The 14,050-nt window shown below is 41.9% G+C and overlaps 1 non-coding gene across 1 annotated transcript; it reads left to right on the top strand.

Annotated features, from left to right (window-relative positions):
* Positions 1 to 3,619: 3,619 nt before the first annotated feature.
* LOC133793246 (small nucleolar RNA R71) lies at positions 3,620 to 3,726 on the top strand. Its single transcript, XR_009874700.1, has one exon. It is a non-coding gene; the product is annotated as a small nucleolar RNA R71 (small nucleolar RNA).
* Positions 3,727 to 14,050: the final 10,324 nt, after the last annotated feature.

Below are 14,050 nucleotides of genomic sequence, written 5' to 3' on the forward strand. Positions count from 1 at the left end.
CTCCTCTTCGGGTACACATCTTCGAATAACTTGATCTGGGCAATGCTTATACAGAATAGGCTCCTCCCAATAATAATACTTCACCTCCGAATAAAATTTCTTTAATTGTTGCCTTGTCATCTCAGGGGGTATAACCTTAACAGCCAAATAATTTACATAATCCGCAAACCATGGAACCTCCTTGCCAACATTCACTTCGAACAACTGCTCATCCGGAAAATCATCATTAATCTAAACTTCTTTATTAAGATAATTTACCCCAACCTCTAAATGAGACAAATGATCAGCCACCAAGTTCTCAGTACCTTTCTTATCCTTAATTTCCACATCAAATTCTTGTAATAGCAAAATCCACCGAATAAGACGAGGCTTGGAATCTTTCTTAGTCATAAGATACTTTATTGCTGAAAGATCCGTATAAACTACCACCTTATTTCCAATCAAATATGGATGGAACTTATCGAAGGCATAAACTATGGCTAGAAGTTCTTTTTCTGTTGTTGCATAATTTAGTTGAGCATCATTTAAAGTTCGACTAGCATAGTATATAGTTCGAAATACCTTGTCCACTCGCTGCCCAAGAATCGCTCCAACCGCATAATCACTAGCGTCACACATAAGCTCAAATGGAAGGTCCCAATTAGGTGTACATACTATCGACGCTGAAATGAGCTTCTCCTTGAGAGTCTTGAAAGCAATCAAACACTCATCATTAAAATCAAAAGGAACCCCATTCATCAACAAGGTAGACAGCGGCTTTGAGATCTTAGAGAAGTCTTTGATAAATCTCCGATAAAACCCCGCATGGCCCAAGAAACTCCTCACTCCCTTAACTGAAATTGGAGGTGGCAAATTCTCTATAGTAGAAATCTTGGCCCGATCCACTTCGATTCCTTTCTTAGAAATTTTGTGCCCCAATACAATTCCTTCATTAACCATAAAGTGGCACTTTTCCCAATTAAGCACCAAATGAAACCCCTCACACCTTCTCAACACCATCTCCAAATTAGTCAAACACGTGTCAAAAGAGGACCCATATACCGAAAAATCATCCATAAAAATTTCAATCCCCTTTTCAACCATGTCAGAGAATATCGCCATCATACACCGTTGAAACGTGGCTGGTGCATTACATAAACCGAATGGCATCCTTCGAAAAGCAAAAGTCCCATAAGGACATGTGAACGTTGTCTTTTCTTGATCCTCTGGTGCAATTACGATCTGGTGATAGCCCGAGTACCCGTCGAGAAAACAATAGTAATTATGCCCTGCCAATCTATCCAACATTTGATCAATGAAAGGCAAAGGAAAATGATCTTTCCTCGTTGCCTTATTCAACTTCCGATAATCAATACATATCCTCCAACCCGTCACAGTCCTAGTTGGAATCAGTTCATTGCTTTCGTTCTTTACCACCGTCATACCCCTTTTTTTCGGTACCACTTGCACTGGACTTACCCAAGCACTATCAGAAATTGGGTAAATCACTCCAGCATCCAACCACTTCAAAATCTCTTTCCTCACCACTTCTTTCATTATTGGATTAAGCCTTCTTTGAGCGTCAATAGTCGGTTTCGCCTCATCTTCCATAAGAATTCTATGCATAACTGTCGATGGGCTAATTCCTCTTATATCAGCCAGAGTCCACCCTATAGCAGTTTTATGAGCTCGTAGTACCCTCAAAAATTTCTCCTCCTCAACCTCCGAAAGAAATGATGAGACTATAACTGGAAGAGTCTCTTTTTCCCCAAGATACGCATAGCGGAGATGGTCTGGTAAAACCTTCAATTCTAAAACAGGTGGCTTCTGAATCGATGGTAATGGTCTGTCTGGTCCTGCACCCAATTCTTCAAATTTCTTATGCTTCCAGAACTCAGCTGATTTTATCCACTTTAAATAACTCATCACCTCTTCATTCTCCTCACCATCTACATCATCAAATGTGAGACTCAACTCCAGAGGATCCTCTCTTAATTTTTTTCTTTCTACTACTTCTTCGACCACATCAACCGAGAAACAACTATCACTTGCTTTAGGATAAGTCATAGCCTTAAACACATTAAATACTACTTCCTCCCCTTGAACTCTCAGCTTCAACTCTCTCTTTTGCACATCAATCAATGCTTGCCCAATTGCTAAAAATGGTCTCCCCAAAATAATAGGAACATTCTCATCCTCCTCCATATCAAGAACTATAAAATCAGCCGGAAAAATAAACTTATCCACCTTTACCAACACATCTTCTATAATACCACGTGGATGCTTCATAGATCTATCAGCCAGCTGTAATGGTACTGTAGTTGGCCTAGCTTTCCCCAAACCAAGCCTCCAGAATACAGACAAAGGCATTAAATTAATACTGGCCCCCAAATCGCAAAGTGCATGCTTACATTCAAACTCCCCAATAGTGCATGGAATGGTAAAACTCCCAGGATCTCTTAACTTTTGAGGAAGGTTTCTTTGCAAAATCGCACTACATTCTTCTGTTAATGCCACTATTTCGTAATCACCCATCTTTCTCTTATTCGAGAGAATCTCCTTCATAAACTTTACATAACTAGGCATCTGTTCTAATGCCGCCGCAAATGGTATATTTATATGTAGCTTCTTGAACACCTCTAAAAAATTTGCAAACTGCTTATCCAAATTATGCTTGTGAAGTCTTTGTGGATATGGAACTCTAACATGATGCTCAATAGTTACAGGTGGGGTCTCCTCTTCTTCCTTAAGGTCTTCAGTAACCTTTTTATCATCCAACTTTTTCTCTCCTTCTTCTGACTGACTCTTCTTTAACCCTTCATATCTCGTTCCACTCCTCAAAGTAATAGCTTGGCATGGTTCTTTAGGATTAACTTCTGTAGTGCTAGGAAAATTTCCTTGAGCTCTATTTGTTATTAAAGTAGCCAATTTCCCTATTTGAGTCTCCAAACTTCTTATGGATGCCCTAGTTTCAGTCATGAATTGAATAAGCAAATCAGGTTGGGGTTCAGCTAGTTTCATTGGCATTTGGGGAGGTGGTCTATTTTGTGGTTGATAATAGCCCGGTGGAGGATTTTGGTGTGCATATTGTTGTGGATAAGGTGGCCTATTTTGGGTAGGTTGATATGGTGGCTGAGGTGAAGGATAAGGTTGGAGGGTGTTTTGGTTGTTAGACCAGGAAAAATTGGGATGGTTCTTTCAAGCTGGGTTGTAGGTCATGGAATTGGGATTATTAGGCTATCTTTGGTAATTTCCTATGGCTTGGACTTCTTCCATGGACATATTATTCATGTCTATAGCAGGGCATTGGTTTGGTTGATGGGATGTACCACACACTTCACATAAGTTTTGAACTTGCATAGCTTGAGAGGGGAGTGTAGTCTTTTGTAATTGCTTCGTCAAGGCTGCTACTTGAGCTGTAAGCATCGTTATGGCATCCAATTCCATCATTCCAGCCACCTTCTTTGGCTGTACCCTTTCAGTTGGCCATTGATAATTATTCATCTCCATCTCCTCTAATAGCTCATATGCCTCATTAGCACTTTTACTCATAAAGGCACCTCCCGCTGCAGCATCTATAATTGTTCTTGTCGTCCCATTCAACCCATTATAATAATTATGCACCAACATCCACTTTTCTATTCCATGGTGCGGACACTTCCTTAACAACTCCTTAAAGCGCTCCCAAGCATCATACAGTGACTCTCCATCCAACTGATAAAAATTATTAATCTCACCCCTTAACTTTGCAGCCTTTGCTGGAGGAAAGAACTTGGCAAGAAATTTCTGAGCTAACTCCTCCCATGTAGTGATTGAATTCGCTTGTAAGGAAATCAGCCAACTTTTCGCCCTATCCCTCAATGAAAATGGGAATAGCCTCAGTCTTATAGCATCATCACTCACCCCATTCATCTTGAACGTTGCACATAACTCCAAAAAATTAGCTATGTGTAAATTAGGGTCCTCCGTCGGGATACCTCCAAACTGAACAGTTGTTTGAACCATGTGAAGGATTGCTGGCTTAATCTCAAAATTGTTGGCAGCAATGGTTGGAGGTCTAATGGATGAATGCACTCCTGTAACAGTAGGAAGTGCATAATCTCTTAATGTTCGTGCTCCTTGCTCCCTTGGAACCTCAGTAGCCCCTTGACCATTATTAGCACCATTTCCCAAATTATCGCATATACCAACTAGTCCTGAAACACAAGAGAACCTTGATCCAAATAAATGTTAAAAAAATAAAAAAAATCAAATTAGAACAAACATTAACTTATTGATATTAATAAAAATAGTCCCCGGGAACGGCACCAAAAACTTGATCGCCAAAATGTAACACGCAAGTATACGCGGTCTAATCAAGTAATATATGATAAGTCAAGTGTCGATCCCACGAAGACTGATATTAATTACCAATAATTAACCTCTAATTCTAATTGAATTGAATAATAATTTCAGATTGATAAATAAAATAATTATTACTAAAATTAAGAAACCTACTAAGCACTTAAAGAAATGCAGAGATGAAATTTGATTTAATTCAATAGATGCAAAAGTTAGGGCTTTAGTTTCATCAACCATCCACTTATGATTTCTAACCAATTCTCAAGATTTCTTAATTCTATTGTGGTAGTAGATTACCATTATAAATTATAGTCTTGTTAGGATCTATAATTCTCTACAATATACTATTTCCTACGTCTCTGTGGTAAATCAATATATTGCAGGCTTTAAACACATAATCCCTACACTACACAATTCATAAAAATACTTTCGTCTAAAATAAAATTGTGATTATTTACCTATAGCATAATTATCCTTCTCTTTTCAGAGTATAGATTAAAATCATATAAACATGTAAATGATGATCAAACATTCACAAGCATTAAGCATATGATAAATAATCCACAGCAGAAGAAAGAAATTCAGGAAATTTCATTAAGATATCAAAAGTTTCAAGAAGAATCCACTAAAACCCTAATAACAAGATTAGTTCAAAGCAGACATAATGAAATCAATCAAATTAAATATGAACATGAAACGTAGCAAGAGATTACAGAAGAAAATAAGTGTTGACCGCGTTTTTGGCCAACGAAGTGAGAACGTCAAAAACGATGAAACCTTCAAGAGAAATAAAACGACACAGACGGGTTTGAAAAGAAAGTAAATAACACACAATTTTTATAGTTGTTCAGCCTCAATATGTTGGTAATAGCGTAATCCACTTAGAGTTGTGACTATAGATCTGTACTCAAGATCAGATGAACTGAGCCAACTGAGTTTCTTCAGTACAGATTACAAGAATACAAGAATTCTTTCAGATGCAAGCACTTTCTCTCTCTAGAAAACTCAGACCCAAAATTTCCCAAAAGTCCAAAAAGAAGAAGAAGCCCCCTCTCTCATCCAATAAGCCATATATTTATAGGCTTAGGATCATACATCTGCTCTCCCCTAGAATCGGGATATTTGATTATATTTATTACATTTAAATTACAAAAATATTCAAAATATAACAGAACACCCAATTTGTGGGAAGAATGAGAGATTCCCGCGTGTGCCAAGACCGGTTCTTGTTGAAGCCGTTTCTAGGAATCTTGACTTAGTCCTCCTCTATCTAGTTGACCCATATCTCCTTCAAGCTGGTCGAACACACCTCTACTGGATAGTCACGCACTAGCTGGTAGGATATACACTTGCTGGTCGGACATGTGCATCCTGGTAGGACATACACTTGCTGGTAGGACATGCAAGCGCTAGACGAACACATGCATGTTGGACATATGCAAGTGGTAGGACATGCAAGTGCTGGTCGGACACATGCATGCTGGACATATGCAAGTGGTAGGACATGCACTCCTCTGGTCTAACATGGCACTCTGGTCTAGCATGCCATGTCTCTCCTCTAACATGGCACTCTGGTCTAGCATGCCATGTCTCTCCTCTAACATGGCACTCTTGGGCAGTAATGTCACTCCTGGGCAGTAATGCCGTGACTGGTCGGACAAGGTCATGCCTAGTCGGTCATGACACTTCTCAAGCCAGTGAAAATTTTATCACAACTCTGAGGAGTCAATGTATTTATTGACTATTTAATGTGTCTTTTACGGACCATGTACTGCCACTTGTCACCTCTATTGCCACGCCATCGATCTCCATTTTTTGGGGATAACAATAAGAAATCAAACTCTAGGTCTTCAATGTTTTCCTTCTGCCTCTAATGACTTCTCCACACTTATAATTATGAATAATCTCCAATAATTAACTCTTAAAATGTATTTAAACAAAAACCCTAAAATATCTAACAAATTCGACACTTCTGAAAGTCACGATCAGCCACACGCGCCGCGGCCCTAGCATCCAAGCACCGTGGCGCGCCTCTTTGCCTAGCGTAGCCCCCTTCTCTGACTTCAGCGAGCGCTGCGGCGCTTCCCTCAGGCGCCGCGACCCTTCAAAAATACCAGAAACTTGATTCTGTCTACTTCTCCCTTGCGCCGCAGCTCTTCTTCCTGCGCCGCAGCCCCTCTAATTCTTCAAAAAACTTGATTCCAAACTCCGAATCGAACAATTATCTCCACAAATGAGTCTTCAACTTCATTCTTGTCAACTTTTAGCACAAATTTCCCAATTTCAGCTGATTTTTCAGTCATTTCCCAAACTTCACGATTTCTTCTCCTATTTCCTGCAAACATACCAAAACAAGCATAATATCGCATAACACTCCACCAAAATGACTCAAACTTACCCTAAACACATGTTAAAACTATGCTAAAAACGGACTCATCAGGTATATGACTTGCTTAGCTAGCAAGCCACACAAATCTAATGGGCATATGACTTGTTTAGTTTACGATCCCCAAGTAATAATGGCCATTATAATATATGTGATATATGTTTATGATATGTTTTAGTCTATGTTGCGATATGAATTTTATGTATATGATTTATGTGTTAGATTTTTCTTGCTGGGCATAATTAGGCTCATTACTTTATGTTTGTATGTGCAGGAAAATAGCTATGGTGGCGGTAAGGTTTTTGGCAACTTGGGGGTTGTGTATTGAGGCAGAATGGAAATAGATGGATTGAGCGTTCGGTTCGAGGATGAAGTCGCTTTTTAGTCTTTTTAAAAAATTATGCTTTATATGTATTTTCCGCACTTTATTTTGTAACCCATTTACTTAAATTTATGCTATGTTTTTATTTTAAAAACAATGGGATCCCATATCCTACCTTAAATTTTATGTAGTTTAACATTTGTTTTACAAGTCTTTAATGAAGTTATGATTATTTCACTTGTGAGTTTTACTAAAGATTAGTGTCTATGTATAGTAGTCATTAATGGTCCAAAGTCTAGAGTAGTTGGGTCATTACAGCGCGCCCCAAAACAGAGGCAAAATGCCTCCCTGCTGGGAGACACGGGCCTCGGCATACACAGCCTTAGGCTGCGGCTCGCACCCCCAAACCCAAAAAACCTCCCTTTATCTGTATTTTCCTCGAGTCTAAACCTCAACTTTCATAATTCAAACATCATTTTTAACTCATAATTAATTCTAAACTTTTCTCCCACACAACTTAGACTTCATAACAATCTCATAAACAAATCCTATACTCATCAAAACATAAAGCCAAGCTAAAATCTTCCACCCATGCATACTTAAAGTTAAAACTATAATTCTAACAAAAACAGTCAGCAACAATTCTTACCTCAATGATATCTCAAGCCCCGAACTGACTTCCCAAATCCTCAAACTTCTAGCCTCCCAAACGCATCGGACCATGGGTGAACTCCTTGGTCCCAAACGCATCCGATCGGTCCCTTGGCTATGGGCTCGGTCATGGCCATATGAACCCCTTGGACCATGCTGCCTTTCCTTGGCTCGGACGCACACGGGCTCCTCGGACCAGGCGCACCTCCTCGGATTGACACAGCCACTCGGACGTCCATGCCTTGGCTCCTTAGATGCTTCGACACAGCCCAAGGCTTAGCACCCCAGCTGCACAGACGAATGCTATGGTCCGCTCGGACTGCAACTGCTCGAATGCAGCTCCTCCTGCTCGGACAAAATGTCACCCATCCGCTCGGACACTCACCTCTCTTCGAACCAGGCGCAACCTCTCAGACACAGGTGCGGCGGCAGCTCCTCGGACTGGCACCACCACGGACACACTACAGCCCCCTCGGACCCAAGTGTCCGCTCGGACACAACACAACTCTTTGACATCTCTCGGCTCCTCGGACCAAGATGCACATTATCGGGCATCTCAAGGTGTATGCTTGGATGCAGCCTAGCTTCTTGGACACCAGCACTCAGACGAATGCAGGCCTACGCAAACACACTTGGCATCCGCTCGGCCATGTCCTACCCAATCGGACACAATACAGCTTCCAACCGCTAGGATGCATCCTTGGATGCTCAAACGCTCACTTAAACCACTCAGGCGTGTATCTCCTCCTTGGATGCAGCACCTTAGGCACCAAATTTTTGGGCCTAGATCCTTGGACATAGGCGAGATGCTCCTCGGACCAACATGCATCCGATCGGCCATCTCAAGGTATGCTCGGACACCACATTTTTCAAATAATTTAAGCACCCTTAGGCAATTTTAGGCATTTGTTTGGGCACATGGCATAGCCATTTAAGCATGACTTATCCCTCCGAACACCATCAAAACACCTTGTTTGAATCTCCCATAATTATTTTGAGAGATTGATTTCTCTCAATCAATCTTGGTGAAGACTTGACTTCTCCTCTCAACACTACTACAAAAAAGGGTTTTTAGGACACTTTTTTAGGACACTCACATATATGCGAGTCCTAAAAATAACTTCTGGACTTTTTAGGACTCGCGTTGCGAGTCCTAAAAAAGTTTGATTGGGTTTTAAAAAAACACCTCCTGGACTTTTTAAGACTCGCGTTGCGAGTCCTAAAAAAGTTTGATTTTGGGTTTTAAAAAAATGGACTTTTTAGGACTCGCGTTGAGAGTCCTTAAAGAATTTCTTTTAGGACTCGCAACGCGAGTCCTAAAAACTAATGCATGTCCTAAAAAAAATTAAAGTTTTATAAATAACTAAATTAAAAAAAAAAACCCACACTTATCAGCCCCCTCTTCTTTCTCTCTCCTCTCTCTCTCTCCTCTCTCTCTCTCCTCTCTCTCCTTCCCTCTCTCTCGCCTGAAAGTTTGCCGAGCCCGACCGCCGCCTTCCCCGCCGCCACCTGCAACACGTGCTGGCCAGTGAGCTTCAGAGGCCACCGAAGCTTCGACCCTCACGAGCTCGAGCCCTCACGCACCTCCTAAGACAGACAATAGAGAAGATCTCAGTTTTTGGTTTTCCCAAAGTTTCCGACGAGATTCCGACCACCTTGGGTCGTTGTGAGTTGAGCCACCACCACCATCATACTCAACACTTTCATGCGAGCAAAACCCAACCAAGGATCGGGTTAGAAGTCGCCGGATTTCATTTTTGGTGTTCGTCGGAATCTATGGAGTCCGAAACTTTTTACCTCAAATCCGGCCACCACATTCCGTTCCACGAAGAACCACCACCACCATGACATTCCCCGAGCCTTAGGTTTCAAAACCCAATCATTGTTTTCTCGAACCACCGTCGCCGGTGGTGGCGCCGCCACTGTTGCCGAAGCTCCGGCGAGAGCTTTGGCCACCAATTCATTTTTTAAAAATTAATAATAAAACTTTTTAGGACTCGCAACGCGAGTCCTAAAAAACCCTAGTTTTTAAGTGCTCTCAAATAGCGCGAGTCCTAAAAACCCTTTTTTGTAGTAGTGCAAAGACATTTTTTCACTATGTAGTATTTACTTTGCATGCATTTGTTTGATTCACTCCAGGGAAGTTGATCGGTGATACATGCTTAGCCGACCAGGGAAGTTGTATCTACTCTCCTAAGCATGAAAACTTTGCACCTGATCAGCTAAACTTGTACCTGGCTAGTAGTTTACTCTTTACTTTTGTATAGCTGAGCTGTTGGCATTTATACTTTACTTTTCTTTGTTAACTTAAAACATTCTAAGTCTCCTCTAGACTTAAAAAGTTATAAGTTTTTTGTGAATAGTAAAGTCACTCTAGTGTATGCCTTATATTTTCGCATGAGTACTTAGTTTTCTAACTTAGAAATTCTAGACATTTCATAAGTCCATGCTAAGTATACTTTCTCACACTCTTATTGCTCTAACATTTTATGAGCATGCTTATTGTCACACGAATATCTGCTCCTAACTCGAAATTTTTAAACAAAATTCCAAGTTACTTAAGCTTTGTCAAACAAGTTAGCTTAATGGCCTTTTTGGACTTCGAAAATTTACAAGTCAGCCTAAAAAAAGAAATATTAACTCGTGCCCTTATTGCCTGTGTTAAATTATATACTAGTATACCCCATGTGCCCCCCAGGTGATTGAGGGTTGAAGGATCCTTAGTCACTTGCTACCTGACCGAATCTGTTCGAGCAGTTAATTACTCGTGAAACACATAGAATATATGGAAAATATTCGAGCAGTTGAACACTGCTTGAATGTATCGACCAGTTGACCACTGTCCGATTTTACCGACCAGTTGAACACTGCTCGGATAACTAACACACATGCATATTTGTAGCAAGAATCGATCACGCTGCGCGTAGTCTCTTTTATTACTCGTAAATTAAAAAGGAAAAAACATGTCTAATAACGAGTCTTAAACAACCAAAATTGTTCAAAAATAAAATGACTAGTTAGCAAATAACCAGTTCATAAACCAAACTTAAATAACAAGTCTAACAACTCGAAATCAAGCTACCACTCTGAAAGCGGTATTTAAAAATAATATATCCTTCGGTGCTCGCCACTCCAGTGGTTCCTGATCCTAGCACTCCTGCTCAGCATACTTCTCCTTTTGCTTCGTTGCTCTCCTCAGCCAAGTGTGGACCTCCACATATAGTGTCTAAGGTAAAGTCCACAGGTCCAGGCTGCAATGGTGGAGATCTTTGTTGCTTGAGACCAGAGTTGCTGCTACCTCCTTCTCCTTGGGGTGTCTCTGCCCGGTACTTCCTCAACTTGCCCGACTGGAGAAGAAATTCTATCTCGTCCTTGAGGTGGTTGCATTCATTCGTTTCATGACCATAATCTTCATGGAAACGACAAAACTTGTTCATGTCTCTCTTCCTCATCTCTTTCCTGATGGGTGGAGGCTTCTTGTAGGGAACCTCTTCTTGACTAGCAAGATATATCTCTGCTCGGTTGGTTGAGAGAGTGGTGTAGTTAGTGAATTGAGGCTCATACTTGGTTGGCTTTTCACTTGAATCCATCTTTGCTTTCTTTTCCTCATGGTGGTCAGACCCATTATTTCCACGTTTCTTTCCACCATCACTAGGAGTGTTAGTTGATCTGCCCGGATTGTTTATGCCATTCTCCCCTTTCTCTATTGCACCATCCAATTTCATATATTTGTCCGCCCGGTCAAGAAATTGTTGAAGTGTTGAAATTGGATTTCTATGTATACTGTCCCATAGAGGACTCAGATAAGTTATCCCAGCGGATATAGCAACCATCTTCCCCTCGTCTCCTACAGCAGTTGCTCTATTGGCTTCTCTCATGAATCTCTGTATATAGTTCTTTTGAGACTCATCTTTTCCTTGTTTGATATCTGCCAAGTGGTTGGCATAAATCGGTGGAGTCCGGGAAGTGATGAATTGTCTACAAAACTCCTTCATGAATGCTTCCCAAGAGGTAATGGAGTTTGGCTTAAACTTCCAATACCACTCCTGGGCAGTGTCCGTCAAGGTGGTGGGGAAGACTCTACACCGATAGTCATCACTTACTCCGAGCAGTTCCATCTGGTCCTCAAACTTCCCAACATGTCTGATGGGATCTGCCTTTTCTATATAAATTGGCAGTACCGGTGCTTTGCACTTTGCTGGTGGCTGGGTTGCTCTAATCCAAGCACAAAATGGGCTGCCACTCCGGTAGTCTATCGCATCTATCTCGGAAGGTCGTTTCGACAAACCTTGCACTGCAGCTGCTAGCATGTCAAGCTGGGCTTGGATGGCTGGTGCAACTGATGAGGTTCAAAGGTCTTGACCGCCTGGCCGGGCATTACCATCTGGCACGCCACCGTCAAGTATTTCTACTTGACTGGCAGGGCGGTCCAGATTTTTCCCTTCGACCGGGACGGTCCTCCTCTTGTTGGTGATAACATCCCTTAGATCCTTTTGAGAAGCATGCTCTCCTACCCGATCGAACACCGTACTCTTTGATTTCCCAGAGGGCTTACTACGCGGGACTTCCTCTCTCCTGCTACGCTGCTGGTCGGGGTGCAGTGGAGGCTTTTTGGCGCGCTCTGGGAAGTTTTCTTCTCCATGTGGGTTGTGGCCCTCCTTTTCCTTTTACTGGTCAGTGGGATGACTATCAGCCTCATCACGACCATGCCCATCTTTGAACTGTGAAGTCCCCTTATCTCGAGGAGCTCTATTTTTCTCCTGCCCAGGTGGAATCTTCTTACTATCTGATCGGTGACTTCCTGATCTTGAAGTTTCTGATCAGTGACTCCTGGAGGGGGTCCTAGAGTGCTCCCTTTGTGTTGAGGCAGTGTGCAATCGGACTCCATCTTCCTCATGACCAAGTGGGTTATTACCACCCCTCCTTGGTCTATCATTGTTCTTACAACCAGCTTCTGTGGTCCTTGCTCCTGGGGTGGCTGCTCCAGGAGCAAGGATGTCTTGGGCATTGGCTTGGGCATTGGCTTGGGCCAACTAGGTAGCTGCCTCTAAAGCAAGTGCTGCCTCACGATGTCTCCGGTTAACCTCCTCCTATTGTTGTCTGAGCTCCTCACTTCTGGCCTCCATATCGCGTCTTTGCTGCTCTAACGCAACTCTCTGCCTGGTCATCTCTTCAACAAACGCCTCCTGTCTGGCGTGGAGTTGTGCCATCTCCTCCTGGAAGGTGCTCATGGCTTCTTGGAGCACTTCAAATTCTGGAGTCACGTCCTCGAGCATGACCCTAGGCTCATTCTCATGGTCTTGTGGGCTAGGACCTTCTGATCTGATAGGCTCTTTAGAGGAGCCTGTCTTCTTGGAGGCTACATTGGTGTTCTTAGGTGCCATATGACTTCAGGGACCGTCTGTCTTTCTCTTCAGGCTCTCAATGAAAGCACCAAAATGTTGACCGCATTTTTGGCCAACGACGTGAGAACGTCAAAAACGATGAAACCTTCAAGAGAAATAAAACGACACAGACGGGTTTGAGAAGAAAGTAAATAACACACAATTTTTATAGTGGTTCATCCCCAATATGTTGGTAATAGCCTAATCCACTTAGAGTTGTGATTATAGATCTGTACTCAAGATCAGATGAACTGAGCAAACTGAGTTTCTTAAGTACAGTTTACAAGAATACAAGAATTCTTTCAGATGCAAGCACTTTCTCTCTCTAGAAAACTCAGACCCAAAATTTCCCAAAAGTCCAAAAAGAAGAAGAAGCCCCCTCTCTTATCCCATAAGCCATATATTTATAGACTTAGGATCATACATCTGCTCTCCCCTAGAATCGGGATATTTGATTATATTTATTACATTTAAATTAAAAAAATATTCAAAATATAACAGAACACCCAATTTGTGGGAAGAATGAGAGATTCCCGCGTGTGCCAAGACTGGTTCTTGTTGGAGTCATTTATGGGAATCTTGACTTAGTCCTCCTCTATCTAGTTGATCCATATCTCCTTCAAGCTGGTCGAACACACCTCTACTGGATAGTCACGTACTTAGCTGGTAGGTTATACACTAGCTGGTCGGACATGTGCATGCTGGTAGGACATACACTTGCTGGTAAGACCACTTGCTGGTAAGACATGCAAGCGCTAGTCGGACACATGCATGTTGGACATATGCAAGTGGTAGGACATGCAAGTGCTAGTCGGACACATGCATGCTGGACATATGCAAGTGGTAGGACATGTACTCCTCTGGTCTAACATGGCACTCTGGTCTAGCATGCCATGTCTCTCCTCTAACATGGCACTCTGGTCTAGCATGCCATGTCTCTCCTCTAGCATGGCACTCTGGTCTAGCATGCCATGACTCTCCTTTAAC

Source organism: Humulus lupulus, chromosome 7, assembly GCF_963169125.1.
Source record: "Humulus lupulus chromosome 7, drHumLupu1.1, whole genome shotgun sequence".
Taxonomy (NCBI): Eukaryota; Viridiplantae; Streptophyta; class Magnoliopsida; order Rosales; family Cannabaceae; genus Humulus; species Humulus lupulus.